Source organism: Physeter macrocephalus, chromosome 6 (assembly GCF_002837175.3).
Source record: "Physeter macrocephalus isolate SW-GA chromosome 6, ASM283717v5, whole genome shotgun sequence".
NCBI classification, from domain to species: domain Eukaryota; kingdom Metazoa; phylum Chordata; class Mammalia; order Artiodactyla; family Physeteridae; genus Physeter; species Physeter macrocephalus.
The window spans coordinates 39,210,085-39,228,562 of record NC_041219.1 but is presented as its reverse complement, the minus strand read 5'-3'; the positions used below and the strand labels follow the sequence as shown (position 1 = coordinate 39,228,562).

At 37.9% G+C, this 18,478-nt stretch overlaps 1 long non-coding RNA gene across 1 annotated transcript in view; it reads left to right on the top strand.

The window, feature by feature from the left end:
- Nucleotides 1-18,478, top strand: part of LOC114486433 (uncharacterized) — an 85,728-nt gene that overhangs the window by 484 nt on the left and 66,766 nt on the right. The gene's annotated exons all lie outside the window — the stretch shown is intronic.

The window sequence follows — 18,478 nt, the reverse complement described above, 5'->3', positions numbered from 1 at the left end:
AGATGAGGCATCTCGCTCCGCGCTTCAGAGGGGGGTTGTGACGTCCACCTCGCGGGTGGTTGCCAGGAGTAAGCAAGTTGCCAAAAGGCTACTGAACTAGATGAAAGCTATCTGTTAACTTTTCTCTGCCTCTCTTTGCACACCTATAAAACGAAGATGACAGGAAGTCCATCATAGGCTTTTCGAGAGAATCAAAGGAGATGGTGGGTGTGAAAGGGATCTGTAAATAATTCCTGTGTAGGTGTGAGATCTTCCTTCACAATTCGTTTAGCAAGACAAAACATACCCTCGTGTGTAAATAACCTTACAAAGTGTTTCTTCGAATGCAAAATAATCAGGGAGGGGCAACTGAAGGATATGTGTTGACAAGGCACAGAAAAGGACATATTAACCAAGGAAAGCATCCTGGAAGAAGCTGCCTTTGAGCCCGGTCTTAAATAGAGTGGACCAAATATAGTCTGTGGTTTCAGCCTAATGACCGATTTTTCAAAGCAGCGGCTTAAATCCACTTAGACCATTTTCCTGAGACTGTCAAGATATTTCACTTTTCCAGATCTTAAAGGAAAAATGAAATAATCTTGTCACTTTAAAATATGATTTGGATGGTTAGCACGATCTATGGTTTGTCGTGTTTACCCAGCATGTGAAGAGGTGCGAAGCAACTCTATATTTTCTTTTTATCACAGAAACCACTTAATATGTGACCTTTCCAGCATGAATGCTAGGCAGACTTTACTGGCACCATTACCTGGACTATTTTTGGCTTTCCTTTTTCTGCCCCAATCCTTCTTAATCTTTTCTGTGATATAATAATGATAACTAAGACTTATTTAACGTTAAGTTTCTAACATGTACTCCAACAATCCAATGAGGCAAGTGCTATTATTATCCCCATATTCATATGAGGAAACTGAAGCATAGAGAAGTTAGATAATTTACTGAAGGGCCCACAGCTAGTGGAAGGCAGACCCTGGAATCAAACAATTTTTCCTGACTCTGGGGCCTTAACCACTATATTCTGAGAAACAGAAAAGCAGTCCCTGACATCGAGTAGCTGGACTGGTGCTATCAGCTAGGTCTTTCTGTTGCTAGGAGCTGGCCTGGCACAGCTAGGCTTTGGTATCTTCTGTTGAATATAAACTGTTTCAGCGAACATCAGCATCAGAAAAGGCCATTTCATGATTGTGGTGGATCAGGACAAAAATAAGTCTACTCCATAATCATATCTGAACACAGACAAAAACATGAACCTTATCTAAGCCACCAAATGAAATACACAAACTGAAAATATCAGACTATATGAGGGGCTGTTACTTCTTTACTAATTACAGCTTTATCCTCATTCTAGTCTTCCCTTTTTCTATATAATATTTATTAAGGGGGACTTCCTTGGTGGCGTAGGGGTTAAGAATCCGCCTGCCAATGCAGGGGACACAGGTTCGAGCCCTGGTCCGGGAAGATCCCACATGCTGTGGCACAACTAAGCCCATGCACCAAAACTACTGAGCCTGCACTCTAGAGCCCGCAAGCAACAACTACTGAAGCCTGCGTGCGTAGAGCCTGTGCTTCACAACAAGAGAAGCCACTGCAATGAGAAGAACGCACACCGCAATGAACTCTAGAGCCCGCAAGCAACAACTACTGAAGCCTGCGTGCGTAGAGCCCGTGCTTCACAAGAGAAGCCACTGCAATGAGAAGAACGCACACCGCAATGAAGAGTAGCCCTGCTTGCCGCAACTAGAGAAAGCCCGTGTGCAGCAACGAAGACCCAATGCAGCCAAAAAAAAAAAACTCTAAAAAAAAAAAGATGTATTAAGGTACCCAATTATAGAATTACCCCTGCTTCCTGACAGCATCCAATTTAGAGCAAAGTCCCCCAAATCACCTAACAAACCCACATCTTAATATAAGTCTTTTCTAACACCCTCATATTGAGATGCCTCATGGTTCCCCATAGTGTGTGTTCTCCCTTGATGCAGTGAGTAGTAAGCTTAGCTTGTTTAGCCACCGGTGTGTTCATGGTGTTTGGCTAGAGAGCACTGATAATTCTTTCTGGACTATCTTATACCACGCATGTATATGGAGTGGAAAGCATACTGCTTAGCCATTTCTCGCCACAAAAATTGGGAACTGCCCTCCCATCTCCAGCCATAGGATTTTCACACCAAAGCTAGAGGGTTACCTTCCTTTTTGTAGATTCTACATAGATTCTCTGCTAAATAGAACCTTATCAAAAGATAGTGAAAAGAAACAAATGATGCTGGAATAGTTGCACATCATTTTGCAAGAAGAAAAAAGAACTTCAACTTGTTAACCCATACCGTGTACCATATGCAAAATAACTCAAAATAGATTATAAATTTAAATGTAAAATTATAAAATTTTTAGAAGAAAACATGGAAAATTTTTGTCATCTCTGGTTAGGCAAAAAAATTTCTTAGCTACAACACCTAAAGCACAATCCATAAAAGAAAAAAAAATTTTAATTTATAAAAACATCTGTTCTTTGGACGACACTTAAGAAAATGAAGCAGCAGACTAGGAGAAAATATCTGCAAAACGGATCTGATAAATGACTATATACAGACTATACGAAAAACTACAACTCGATAAAAAAGGCAAGTAAACTAATTTTTTAAACATCGGCATAATTGAATGACCACAAGAAATGGTGCTCAGTGTCATTAGTCAGGAGGGAAATGCATATCAAAACACAATGAAGTATCACTACGTAGTTAAAATAAAAATAATTCCAAATACTGTTGAGGATGTAGAGCAACTGGAATTCCCAGACATTACTGGTGGGAATACAAAATGATAGAGACACTTGGGAAAACAATTCGGCAGTTTCTTTTAATGTTAAATATACACTTGCCGTAAGACCCAGCAATCCCACTCCTAGATATTTACCCAAGAGAAATAAAAACTTCACAAAAAACCTGGACACACATTTTCTAATAGCCAAAAACTGGAAACAATCTAAGTGCCCTTTAATTGGTGAATGGATAACAAATTGTGGTACATATATACAGTGGAATCTACTCAGCAATAAAAGGAGCAAACTACTGATACAACAACATAAATGATCTCAGATGTATTATTCTAAGTGAAAGATGTAAACTCAAAAGTACATACTGATGCTTCCATTTATATGACATTCTGGAAAAGCCAAAATTATAGAGGGGAAAATAACAGATCAGTTGTTGCCTGGGCATTGGGAGGGGTTGATTGCAAAGGGGCTTGAGCGGGTTTTATGGGGGTGATGGAACTTTTCTATATCTTGAAGTGTGATGTGGATTACATAATGTGTGCATCTTTCAAAACTCATAGAACTGTACACTAAAAAGAGCAGTTTTGTTGTATGTAAATTATATTTCAGTAAGCCTGACTTTAAAAAGAAAAATGTTGAATGGGAAAAAAGTTGGGATGAGGCAGGGCCACCCAGTACCATGAATATGAAGACATTAACAGTAGCTCCCCAGATATTAAATTCTAAATCTAAAAAAAGAAAAGATAAATTATTAGTGGATAATCCACATCATGAAAGAACCTGTTCTTTCCTTTTTGTGCAGTAACAAAGTTCATAAGACATTGAATTTTTTTTTACAAATGAGGAACTCCTTGGTTTATAGTGGAGTAACTTAAAACTGAAGTTGAAAGTCACTGCTGGCTAATGGTCAATCACAGATGAATATAAAACATCTCTGAGATCATCAGAACTGTGGGAAAATAAAATTGCCTTTCAAAAACTCTGATTTACAGTTTTTCAGGAACATGTTTATTGCACAAATGAGGTTCCTGTACTATAGAGGTAAGGGCATTTGAGAGCAGAAAGTAACCAATAGTGGTAAATAGTGGTGAGCAATTAGGCAAAAACGTAAGAGCAAATAGAGCATCTTTAAACTCAGGTCATAATTACTGAAATTACCATGAAGTTGTGCCCTTTAAGAGCATAAATGGCTGCTCTGCTTTAGACCTTGGGAAAGAGAATGAGGATGAGAGGGAATAAACTAGAATGATTTAAAATGTGCAAATACATTTTGTAACCCCTATCATGTGATTTAGAGATCTAGCAGAGATACAGGTGGATTAATTTGAGATTAATTTCACAGTTCATGATAATAGTTTTACTATTGGAAGTCTATAAAATCTCTGCCACAGTAGACAAAGTTCTCTCTGGCTAGTAGAAACAAACAGCCATCCTGGGCCTCACCCATCAGTTCTCAGAAGGCCTGTTGTTGATGGACTTTCTAATTTCCTGTTTCTCTAGTGGCAGTTGTGGCCACAGTCTTCATTCTGCTTAAGTGCTCCAGGCTCCTAAGAGGCCCTGAAGACTGCATAGTACCTGGAAACCTTCCAGTTTCACTTAGAGAATTCAGTCTCACTCATAGTTCCCTGGGTGAGTACGAAACTTCATCAGACATGCCGTAGAACTGTCTCTCTGCTTAAAGGGTCTCAGTGAGCCACGTTGGTTTATCTACCAACTCTTCTAGCATCATTAGCTACTGTTGTCTTTGTTTTCCTGAAGTTTCTTAAGGACTCTGCCAAGGTAACTTTTTCCTGATGCAGTAAAACTTTGGGGTCAGGGATTGCATATCTAGGATGTCTTTGGGGTCAACCGGTTGCACTTTCATATTTTTCATACAGTCATCTTTAATTTGTATAATCCTAGTCAGGGACTCTATACCACCAGACTTCCCGAGCATCTCTTCCCCCTGCTCAGCCACAGTGAACTGTAAAAAAGAAACTGCATCTTATTTACCCCCCGTTTTTTAGTCACGAGTTCAAGTTCATCTTTGGCATTAGTTCTGTTTCCAGCTCTGCAATTCTCTCCAAGTCTTCTAACCTGGACCTGCGACAGAGAGTCTATAATTGTTGAAAGATTCTCTCTTATCCTTTCTGTCAGTTGCTAAGTTTGGTCTCCTTTTCTTCTTTAAGCCATTGAAGGTTTGTCTGGCTCATCTCTCCCTATGACTTCGAATTTTCTCAAGCTGGGTGTAGTCTGCATTTTTTGCATTTCCTCCTCTAACCCCTCCATGGTCAGAAGAGACAGTGCAGGCTACAGTGTGTACACTGAAGGTGATGTTCTGTCTTCTCAATAGTTCCTAAAAGGAGGGATTTCAGTTATGAAAGGTAAAAACCAATTTTAATAAATATCATGGTTGGATTGAAATAATTTGGGTGCTTTAATAGACTAATGCTGTATTGTGATCTTAATAAGGAACCATTTTATAGTAGGGAATTGGTTTATAGAAAGGGATCATTTTATTGTAAGAAAGAGAAACCCATTTCAGCTAGAGTCAAAAAGGAGGTGGAATTGAGGGGATAACTGTAGACGTCTCACTGAAGGCAAGGGCACTAAGTGCAACGAGACCTCATGAGCATCTATAACCATGAACCGGTAGGCATTCCATGATCAAGGAAACTAACCTCAGCTTTTCTCAGTCTCACTCCTAGCTTCTCTTTTGAGAATTCTCTCTCATTCCCACTGTCATTATCTTTCCATATCCTTTACCGTATCAGCTTCAAACCAGCTTTCCTGCTAGAATCCTTGGGACCCAAGTCTGTATGCCTGGGAGAAATAACCTAAGTACCCCAGTTTGAATTTGGTTTTTACCCCTGGTCCTACTTTCTACAGTGGTAGAATACTAAATATCCTATGGCCTGATTCTACTATAGACCCTGCTCTTCCTATGGGCTATTTGGCTTTGTCTGGTTTTTCTTTCAGTAGTCTCCCTCATTACTTGAGGGAACTGTAGCCTTTGTTTCTTGTAGCCAGGAGAATCTAAGCAAAACACTGAGCATTTCTTATATACCATTCATGTGTCTAGCACTAGAAGATAGATGACATAAATCTTATCCTTTAAAGAGTTTACACTCTTAAGGAAGACATGCACATCAAGCATTTATATATCATTCAAGGATAATATATATTAAGTAAGTGCCAAAATGAGTGGTCAGAAAATGAGGACTGATTGAATGCAGAAAAGATAGATATGGATGTGGGCTGCAGAGAGCATCTGGGACAGGAAGGGAGGAGGAAGTTATCTTTTAAATAATTATTAAGTACCTACTTTTATAAGGTCTTGAGCTGGATACTTAGAGTAGAATGATTACTATTTTCCACCTACATCTAGTATAGGTGTTAGACCCATGGAGGGGACTAGTAAAAAACTTAAACTACTTCACCTTTTGGGGCAAAGCACCCAAAATGATAATATAGTTCACCAGGCATAAGTCTTTTCAATGGTAAAGAGTTAAATGGGGATTAGTGAAGATGGGCAAGGTGGAGCTTTAAAAAAAAAATACAAAGTAGAACCCAGAGTTGAACCATAGGATCTTTATTGTCATCTGGAATAGTCGGATTGAAAGAACATGTATGTTTACCATGAGATAGGAGACTTACTGTGTTAACATTTTTCATGTGACCCCAGAAAACAATATGGTTTGCCTGGGATTTGTGTGAACTACACTTAAGGGAACCTCTCAAGTGGCCTGTGTTTGGGAACAATTGCCCACCTATGATTTAGGCAATGCTGTATGTGTTCTAAGAGGTATGATCCCTCTTTTTTTAGGTGAAGAGAAAGCCTGAGGATACCTAGCATCTTAAATCAAGTTCTCTGTAACCAGGGTAGGTGGATTTCTCCTAACCTGAAATGCTGACATCAAACAATGTGCAAAGGCAAATGAGTTCTAGGAGGGGAAAACCTGTTTTAGGGCAACTTTTAAAATCTGTCCTTTATACTAACATTGAATGTGAGGGAAAGAGCCACAGATATTTCACCAAAGTGTAAAGGAGCCAACATTAATCGCTTACTAGATCTAAAACTGTCCAGCTAAAATTTGTCGTCAGTGACTGCTTGACCTACTTTCCTTCCTTGATTTGAGAGCACATTCTTACATGGGGTCTAATCATTTATTTGCCAAGAGATTAATTAGCTTTTCAGAGCCTCTGTGCTAGTTAATGGTCCCAAAATAGACCACTAGTCCCACTGCCCATTGCTTCTTAGGAGGACTGATTGTAGGAGTGACAGAATTTGAGCAAGATATGTCTGTCAGTGCCTCTATACTTGTGGAAGATGTGACTTGCAACCCTCTTGACTCAGTTGGTCTCTGTTGGGTCACCTTAATTATGCCCCTCCCCGCTTCCCTCAAGATTCCTGGAGTCTTGAGTAGATTAAACCTGGGTTTCAAGGTGATGTGACTAGGCAATATGATATGGTGAATCAAAGTCCAGGTGCTGTAACCAGACTGGGATTTTAATCTTGACTCTGCTGCTTTGGTCAGGTTACTTGTCTGTGCTTCTTTTCCCTGATCTCTAAAATGTGGATTAATAATAGTCTTCATCTCCTAAAATTGTGGTGATCATCAAGTAACATAATGTATTAAACTGCTTACCCACAGAGTAAGTACTCTGTACATGGTAGCTGTTTGTATTGTGATAGCCAGTTGAAGGCACATCATCTCCCTTCAAGCTGTTGAGGCCTGTGAGTAAATTAGATCTTCTAGGGCTGTCAGAGATTCATAGGTCCTAAGGAATATGAATGTCTTTGATCACATAGTAAATTAATATAGAAGAATCTAAATTTTGCACACTATACTTAAAGGTTTAAAACATATAGCACCCTATTTTCTGTAACTTGCCTTAATGCTCCCATTCCCTTTGATGGCAGGGGGAAAATCACAAATTTGCCAGTCACTAAATGTAACCTAGCCTCTTTCCATTATAAAGTCTTTTTAGAGTCAGTTCAGCCTCTTTAGGGATACTTAGTCTTTCAGGGTAGCCTTCCCCACCTTTCCCCTTCTCAAGAGACTATCCTCTTATTGTACAGGACCTCATGGCAATGTAGAAGAGGAGGCTGCTCTGTGAATGGGTTCTTGGGCTCTCCACTGGGTCCTCACTGGTGTTTCAGGTTCCATCTGTATTTCATGTTTTAATGCCTTCTCATTCTGACTTACTAAACATTTGTGTCCCATGGCTCAGGCTTCAGACATCTTAATGGAAAGTAACTCCCTAGATTGAGTAACTAAAGTTACTCATCTAATTTTAGTATTATGGCTTTAAATATTATGAAGGTACTGATTACTTCTAAATATATAACTAGTCCAGACCTCTCCCATGAATTCCAGACTATATGTATAATCAGTTGTCTACTGGAAGTCTCCACTAAGATGTATGACAGGCATACAAACTTGATTTCCAAAACCTAATTCCTGATCTTGCCCCTCAAACCTTGTCCTCCAGCAGTCTTCCCCCAACTTGGTTGATGACAACTGCATTTTCTAGTTACTCAGTTCAAAACCCTTGGAGTCATCTTGAGCTCCTACTTTTGCTCATGTCCCATATCCAATCTTTGGGGAAATCCAGTTACTTATACCTTCAAAGCATATTCTGAATCTAGTCATTTCTCACCACTTCCACTGCCTATAACTGTGGTCCAGGCCTCCATCATTTCTCACCTGAATCATTGCAGTTGCCTCCTAACCAGTCTCCTTACTCTCACCCTTACACCCTTACAGTCAGTTCTCAACAGAGTGGTCAGAGCGATCCTTCTAGAATTTAAATCAGATTGTCAGCTCCTCTGCCCACAATATTCCAGTGGTTTCCCATTTTATTCAGAGTAAAAGCCAAAATGCTTTCACTTCCTACAAAGGCCTTATTGGAACTCTATTCCTTCTCCCTTGCCTGCACCTTGACTTCATCTTCTATACTTTCCCCCTTAAACACTCTGTTCCAGCCAGATTGGCCCCCAGCTCTTCTTCAAACATGTCAGGTGTTCTCCTTCTTCAGGGTCTTCATACTTGCTCTTCCCTCTCCTAGAATGCTTGGGATTTCTGGCTTGCCACTTCACTTCCTTCAGGTCTGCTCAGATGTACCTTTATTAGGGAGATTTTTTGCAACAAACCTGTTTGGTACTGCAAAATCTAGAAGTTGCCCTCCTCTACCCTCTTGTAGGAATCTATAGCTAATAGATTTTTTCAGAAAATCAAATACAATTTAAAAAAATCCTCACAATGAAACTGGAAGAAAATGATGGAAAGGGGCAACAAAATGTCCCTGAGGACAAAGAAATTCAACAGAAAAATGTTGACCTAAAGAAAAAGAAAATGATTAGATTATCCAGCATCCCAACATGAACTTTGAAACTTAATGCTTCAGTTGACTCTAAGAAGGAAAATCACACAGCAGAAGTAAAAGACCTCAGAAAAGAAATGGCCAGGTAATAGAAGATGACAGCTAGATGATGGGAGGGGGTGAAGCATAAAACAATAGGTGTCAAAGGAAAAATAAGGAAAATACAAAGCCATTTCAAAAAATAAAGATTAAATTATAAAAAGCACAAGGAAAACTAAACATAACCAAAAAGCACAGTTAGGGACAGAGTGATTAGTAATGAGAAAAAAATAAAATAATAAATATCCAATTATCAAAAAAGGATTATAAAGAACATGACAAATAATAGAAGATAGGCAAAGTGTTTAACTGAAGTCCCCTACAGAGAAAAGCAAAACAATGGAACATACAAATATTTATAAGCAAAATTTTAAAAAGTATTATTCCTGAAAAGAACATTTAAAATTCTTCATTTTGACTGGTACATCATAATCTAGAGGAAATTTTGCTCAATAATGGCCAACATAATATTCTCCTAAAATCATTGGATTGTAAATGATAAAGACTATAACTTCTAGAAGAAAACAGAAAATTCTCATGACCTTGGGTTAGACAAAGTGCTCTTAATTACAACACCAAAATCACATTCCAGAAAAGATAAAACTAGACTTAATCAAAATTTAAAACTTTTGTACTTCATTAAACGCCATTAAGAAAATAAAAAGATAAAATAGCCAAGACACAGAAACGTCCTAAATGTCTATCAACAGATGAATGGTTAAAGCAGATGTGGTACATATATACAATGGAATACTACTCAGCCATAAAAAAAGAACAAAATAATGCCATTTGCAGCAACATGGATGCAACTAGAGATTATCATACTAAGTGAAGTAAGTCAGAAAGAGAAAGACAAATACCATATGATATCACTTATATGTGGAATCTAAAATATGACACAAACGAACCTATCTATGAAACAGAAACAGAATCAGGGACATAGAGAATAGACTGGTGGTTGCCAAGAGGGTGGGAGTGGGAGGGGGTTGGATTGGGAGTTTGGGATTAGCAGATGCAAACTGCTATATATAGAATGGTTAAACAACAAGGTCCTACTGTATAGCACAGGGAACTATATTCAATATTGTGTGATAAACCATAATGGAAAAGAATATGAAAAAGAATGTATATTTATGTATAACTGAGTCACTTTGCTAGCAGAGGGAACTATATTCAATATTGTGTGATAAACCATAATGGAAAAGAATATGAAAAAGAATGTATATTTATGTATAACTGAGTCACTTTGCTGTACAGCAGTAATTAACACAACATTGTAATTCAACACTACTTCAATAAAAAAGAAATTTAAAAAAAAATGAAAATGAAAAGACAAGCCCCAGAAAAAATATTTGCAAATTATATGTCTGATAATGGACTTGTATCCAGAATACAGAAAGAACTCAATAAGAAGACAACCCAGTTTTAAAATGAACAAAATATTTTAATAAACATTTCACTGTAAAAGATATATTAATGACTAATAGACACATGAAAAGTTGCCCCAAATCGTTAGTCATTAGGGAAATGAAATCAATACCACAGTGAGATACTACTTCACACCCACTAAAATGGCTATAATCAAAATGTAGGCTATAAAAAGTGTTGGTGAAGATATGGAGAAACTCAGACCCTGAGACATTGCTGGTGGGAGTGTAAAATGTACAACCACTTCAGAAAACAGTTTGGTGGTTTCTTAAAAAGATAAACTTACCATATGACCTAGCAATCCTACTCTTAGGTATCTGCTAAAGAGAAATGAAGGCGTATATATCTACACAGAGACGTGCATACAAGTATTCATAGCAACATTATTCATAATAGCCCAGATGTAGAAACAATCACAATGTCCATCAACTGATGAATAGATAAAATATAGTACAGTCAATTCTCATTATTCGGGGATTCCACATTTGCAAATTTGCCTGCTTTCTAAAACTTACTTGTAACCCCAAATCAAGACAGTGATTTCCTGGTCATTCTCAGACATACACGTGCAGAGAAGCAAAAAATTTGAGTCACCCAACAGATGTTCCCATCTGAGGTCAAACAAAGCGACACTCTGCCTTATTATTTCAGCACTTCTGCTGTACACAAGTGTTTATTCTGCAGTCTATTTAGTGCCATCTTTTTCACATTTTTGTGCTTTTTGTTGGTGATTTTGTTTAAAATAGCATCCAAGCATAGGGCTGACCTGCCATCTACTGTTCCTAAACACAAGAAGGTTGTAATGTACCTTATGCAGAAAATACATGTGTTAGATAAGCTTCGTTCAGGCACAAATTATAGCGCTGTTTGCTATGAGTTCAGTGTTAATGAATCAACAATATATATTAAATAAGTCATCTTTAAACAGAAACACACACAAAACAAGGTTATGTATTGATTAGTTGATGAAAATGACATTTTGCAGGAACCTAACCCTGTATTTCCTCTAGGGGCAATAATTCAGGATTCACTAATTCAGTGTTTGAAGCAACTTTATAAGAACATAACTACCAGGAATAATGAGAATAGGTTATATATCCTTAAAATGGAGTACTGTTCAGCAGTAAAAAGAAACAAACTGCTTATACATGCTACAGAATACATGAACATCAAAAACATTATGCTGTTTATGTAGGAGAAATAAGAGATTGAGACCCAAAGGAACATGCCAATTCATAAATATAGAATTAGATAAATTTATTATTGAGCAAAATACCAGAGTGCATGCAAGTTACTCAAAAGTGGCCATAAAGCTATAGTTGATTTTCAGTTCTGGAATTAAAGGTACAGTTATTACACATCATCCAATTTTTAATAAACAGAAGCAGTTACATAGAGCTTACTCTGATACCATCTTTTTCATAATTCTTTATCAGGCTTACTCTGATGTCCTGATTTTCATAATTTATCAGCCTTACTCCGATATTTTGTTCCTCATAACTCTTTATCAGTACCTCCTGTTTGCTTCTGCATCTAGGACATATGATTTGTGACATGCTTTGGCATTGTTCAGTAATGTTTTCCACCTGTGAAAGAAGCCAAATGCAAAAGACTATATACTGTATTATTGCATTTATGTGAAATTTCCAGAAAAGGCAAATATTTTTAAATTGATTGATATATATCATTGTATTAGCTTTAGGTGTACAGCATTATGGTTTGATATATGTATATAATATTGCAAAATGATTACCACAATAAGTTTAGTTAACATCATCACACATAGTTACATGTTTTTTCTCATGATGAGAACTTTTAAGATCTACTCTTAGCAGCTTTCCAATATACAATACAGTATTGTTAAATACAGTCACCATACTGTATATTACATTCTCAGGACTTATTTATCTTATAACTGGAAATTTGTACCTTTTGACCACCTTCACCCATTTCACCTACCTCTCCCACCCCACCTCTGACAAAAAACAATCTATTCTCAATATCTATGAGTTCAGTTTTTTTTTTAAGATTCCACATATAAGTGAAATCATACAATATTTGTCTTTCCCTGTCTGGCTTATTTCACTAAGCAGAATGCCCTTAAGGTCCATCCATGCTGTTGCAAATAGTAGGATTTCCTTTTTTATGGCTGAATAGTATTCCATTTTGTATATATACCACATTTTCTTTATCCTTCATCCGTTGATGGACACTTAGGTTGTTTCCATGTCTTGGGTATTATAAATAATGCTGCACTGAACATGGGAGTGCAGATATGTTTTCAAATTAGTATTTTTCTATTTTTTGAATATGTACCCAGGAGTGGAATTGCTGGATCATATGGTAACTCTATTTTTAGTTTTTTGAGAAACCTCAATGCTGTTTCCCTTGGTAGCTGCAACAATTTACATTCCCTCCAAGAGTGTGCAAGGGTTCCTTTTTCTCCCATCCTCGCCAGCATTTGTTATTTGTGTTCTTTTTGATGATAGCCATTCTAACAGGTGTAAGGTAATATCTCATTGTGGTTTTGATTTGCATTTCCCTGATGATTAGTGAGCACATTTTCATGTACTTGTTGGCCATTTGTTTGTCTTCTTCAGAAAAATGTCTGTTCAGATCCTCTGCCTATTTTTTTTTTGGCTGCGCTTCGCGGCTTGGAGACTCTTAGTTCCCTGATCAGGGATTGAACCTGTGTCCTTGGCAGTGAAAGCACAGAGTCCTAACCACTGGACTGCCAGGGAATTCCCTCTCTGCCAGTTTTTTTTTTTTTTTTTTTTTTTAGTGGTACGCGGGCCTCTCACTGTTGTGGCCTCTCCCGTTGCGGAGCACAGGCTCCGGACGCGCAGGCTCAGCGGCCATGGCTCACGGGCCCAGCCACTCCGCGGCATGTGGGATCTTCCCGGACCGGGACACGAACCCGTGTCCCCTGCAGCGGCAGGCAGCCTCTCAACCACTGTGCCACCAGGGAAGCCCTGCCAGTTTTTTAATTGGATTGTTTGTTTCTTTTTTCTATTGAGTTATATGTGTTCTTTAAATATTTTGGATATTAACCCATTATCAGGTATATGATTTGCAATTATTTTCTCCCCTTCAGTAGGCTGCCTTTTCATTTCGTGGATCTTTTCTTTTGCTCTGCAGAAGCTTTTTATTTTGATGTTGTCCCACTTGTTGATTTTTGCTTTTGTTGTCTTTGCTTTTGATGTCAAGTCCAAAAAATCATCACCATCATCATCTTTTTTTGTAATAGAAAAGACTGGAAGCAATCCAAATACCCAGCAATAGGAGACTAGTTGAATAAACTTTGGTACATCTACACAATGGAATCATAGGTACCTGAAAAAAGGAATGAAGATGATCTCAGTATACTAGTATGGAGAGATTTCTAGAATAGGTCATTAAGTGAAAAAAGCAAGGTAGAGAAAAGTGTGCAATTTAATATATGACTGTTTAAGAGAGAAATACAATTAAACATTTACCAAAGACTGCTAGTGTCCTGTCAGAAAGACTCAGGAAGCAGACTGAAGAGGCTTGCACTGACCAAAGGTGAGACAATTTGAGCATCAATAAAATGACCACTGCAGTGGAGTAGAACACATCAAATACCATTAAATCCGTGAGGTTATCATGTTATTCAAACCAAATAACTCATAGTTGTTTTTGGAGGTTGCTAGTGAGCCAACTAATCTTTCTGAAAATTGGTAAATAAGGAGAAAAAAATCAAGCATTTAACCTGCCTTTGTTATATGAACAACCAAATAGTTGATGAAGGAATGTTATATGAACAACCAAATAGTTGATGAAGGAAAGCTTTTCTTTATCCTGGCTAAGAAAGGAAGCATTGATAAAAATTAGAATATCACCATTCTGCAAGCCGTTAATAAAATAATGGGTCTACCAATGTTGATCATTAATGGCCAGTAACATTACAAAAAAAAAGACAACAAGCATTAAATGCCTGCTGATGGAAGTATACACCTCCACCTATGAAGGAGGATTGTTGCCACATAAACCTGAATCTGATCAAACCTCCATTTCTTGCCAGATGTTTTCAAGAACAGGAACAGAGAAACATGTTAAACAAGAGCACATGGATGAGATCAACAAATCCAGACTGTGAGAAGTTGTACAGGGAAAATGACCCATTTTGTCAATTTATTGCAAGGGAAAAAAGAAACTGAGTCATATCAACAAATGAAGTTATGGACCTTGTTTGGGTCCCATTTTAAACCACTGTTTAAAAAATTATAAGACCCTAAGGGGAATTTGAACACTGACTGGATATCTAATAATATTAAGGAGTTATTAATTTTTTAGTTGTGATAGTGATATTGAGGCTATGTTTTTAAAAACCCTTAATCATTTCACAATACATATATGTATCAAATTGTCACATTGTACACTTTAATTTTGCACAATATCATAAGATAATTATATCTCAAAGCTGGAAAAAAGAGTCCTTATAACTTATTACCTCCTATAATTTTTATGAATTAAATAATGTATATAATGTCTGGAATTTACCTAAAAGTAATCTGTGGGTAGGGGAGTCCTGGGGGTGTAGATGATACAAGACTGACCATTAGTTGATAAACATTAAAGCTGGATGATGTGTACATGAGGGGATGTGTTCTATTTCTTCCACTTTTGTGTACGTTTGAGATATTTTATAACCATTTTTTTAATTTAGAAAGAATTGGAAGTCAGTTTAAAGTGATTCTCAATGGAAAAGATAGGACAATTTGAACATCAAAAAGATTAAAACTGTTCATATATTCATTTAACCTGATTCTAATAAAAATATCCACCATTTTTTAAAGTCTAGGCAGATTGAATCTGAAGTTAATACGAAAAAATACAGAAAAGTTGCCAATAAAACTCTGAAAAAGAAAACAATGAGAGGAAACTGGTCCTATCAAATATTAAACATGCTATGAAGCATCAGAAACCAAGGAAAGAAAGAGTTACAGGAGTGTGGGAGAAAGAAGCAGATAACAGTCGTAAATGCTACAGAAATACCAAAAATGACAATTGTCAGCTTCCTTTGCACACTGGTAGCTTAAAACAAAGCAAAACAAAACCTGAGACCCAGCTACTGCCCGAGGCTGCTTAAATCTGAATTTCTGAGGCAAAGGGCCAAATCTCTGGTGAATTTTTTTTTTTTTTTTTTTGCGGTACACGGGCCTCTCACTGTTGTGGCCTCTCCCGTTGTGGAGCACAGGCTCCGGCCGCTCAGGCTCAGCGGCCATGGCTCACAGGCCCAGCCGCTCCGCGGCATGTGGGATCTTCCTGGACCGGGCACAAACCCGTGTCCCCTGCATTGGCAGGCGGACTCTCAACTACTGCGCCACCAGGGAAGCCCTGGTGATTTTAACATACAGTTAGGATAGAGAACCACTTGTGCAATTGTTAAGCAGACCTTTTTCTGTCACCCAGGAATTGACAGGACCTCAGCTGAAAACTATAGACTCTAGCTCTCCCCTGACAGAGGCCCCCCAAGTTGGGGCTAGACCTCTAGATCCCTTCAGTGGTAGGAGTGGAAATGCAATGGTTGTGGGGAGATGCTTTCCTCTTCCTAAAGCCAAGAGAGGGGTGGTCTCAAAAATCACTTGTAAATATCAAGGTGCCTGCAGTAAGAGAAGAATAACATCTTATTCCCACTCTTTCACCTGCTTAGGGAAGGCTTTACCTATCCTTCCCTGGGCCTGCCTGACAGTGGGAAGAGAATGGAGAGGGCAGGTTTTCCCCTCCATGAAACCAAGAATTACTTGGAAAGTTGGTTGCTGGGGTAGGGGGAAGAGGTCTGTGAATTGTCCATACCTTAACAAGCATCACTTCCTCAAAGGAAGCCTTTTGTGGTCCCCCCAGTGTAGACTAGCTTCCCTTGTCACCTATTCTCCTGGAACAATTTTCCTCTGGAGTATTTATCTCTTTATGATTATTTGTATGTTTCTTCTAGACTGTTAGCTTCACAAGGGTGGTGATCATGTCGTTTTTGTTTCTGTTTTTGTTTTTTAACCTCATCCATTGAATCTCTACGTGGCACAAAGTAAACATTTGCTAAATTTAATTGAATAAATGAATGAATTCTAAAAGGAAAGGAAATCTATTGTTTTGACAAAAGTTATATATAAAAGTACAAATATGTACACAGTACAAGCACTAAAAATACTTGACAGATATGCACAAAATGTTACATTGATTTTGTTTTAGTTGCAGGTTCTCAAGTTATTTTTATTGCCTTTGTAATTTATAAAATTTCTACAAAGATGTTAAGTACTTTTCTAATCAGAAACAGAAATTAAGCAAAGAATACACCAGCTGCGGGCCTATGTTAATGTTAATGTTTAGGCCCTGGAGCCAGAAAGGACTGGACTTGAGTTCTGCCTCTGGTACTTTACCACCCATGTGACCTGGGGCAGGTTATTACCTCAATGACTATCAGTTTCCTCATCTGTGAAGTGGGGATCATCAAAGAAGTTGGCTTAAGGTGGATGTGAGGATTTAAGTTGGAGAACATATGCAGCACTTGGTAATAAATGCTTAAGAGTTGACTGTTATTATTACTTTGGAAGAAAAGACCTCTTTCCCTTGGCACTATAATGAGTTTCTACTGTAAATATGTGTATAAATCCATTAGGTTATAGTTAATAATATTTTAATACTTAACTTCAGCTTTGTTTAAAATTTAAAATAATTTAATGCATCACCAACAGGTGGCAGCATATCATGGTTTCTTCACAATATTGGGCCTGCCTTGGTGTTCCTTGCTAGACAACTTTCCTTGTTAGAATCTGTTTTAAAAGGAAGAGACTGTTGAGTTTATCTAATTGGACTCCTTCAATTTACATATATGGAAACCTGGAGATGAAGTAAAAACAAAGAGCACAACCTATTCATTTGCCAAAAAGTGTGGGTTTGGGGGAAGAGATGGTGAGAACAGTCTCTGTGTGTACTTCACACTGAATTTGGGCTATTTCCACAATATTCCTTTTAGCTAGTCAAATAAACTTAGAATATATGGCAGAAAATATCTTTTTCTGTTCTCAAATGGAAATATGAATTTGGGGAGTAAAGAATATATTTCTTAGTCATGCAAAATAAATGGTTGATGAGCCTCAAAATATGGAGATTCCCCTACCCCACCTCCTTTAAAAAATATTTTCCAGTTGACAGAGGCATTGCCCTTTGTTAATCAATGGACCTTCACAATGAGGGGGAATGATTATCATTTCTATTTTACAGACTAGGAAATGGAGGCTCAGAGAAAAAAATGCCCTCATAGGAAGAAGACATGAATTCAAATCCAGCTCATTCATTCATTCATTGAAAACAAACATTTATTAAGCTCCTGGTTTGTGCCAGTACTTTGCTAGCTTATGGAGGTGCATAAGCTAACAAGGAATACACCTCCAAAAGGTCTTGGTCTCTGTCCTTATAGGACTACAATGTCTGAACTTCAGGACACCAAATTTCTGCCTCTTTCCACCACACACACATCTGCACATCGCCCTGCACACATAGTTGATACCCAGCAAATACTTGTTAACATTGAGCAGCCTGGTCATGCCCCCCAAAGGCCCTTGAGGCCAGTGAATTGCAGTGAGGGTTTTACCGTTAGTCAAACATTACAGGCTCAAAACTATTTTTTAAAAAATTTTATTCAATTTACTTAAACTAAAATAAAACCCCCAAAAAACATTTCACTCATTTCTCCCACCCCCCACTCCCCACCTCTGGCCACCACCCCACACCCCCACCAGTCTAATTCTCTGTATCCATAAGCTTGGTTTTTGGTGGGGTTTCTTGATTTGTTTTTTTGTTTTTTTTGCGGTACACGGGCCTCTCACTGTTGTGGCCTCTCCCGTTGTGGAGCGC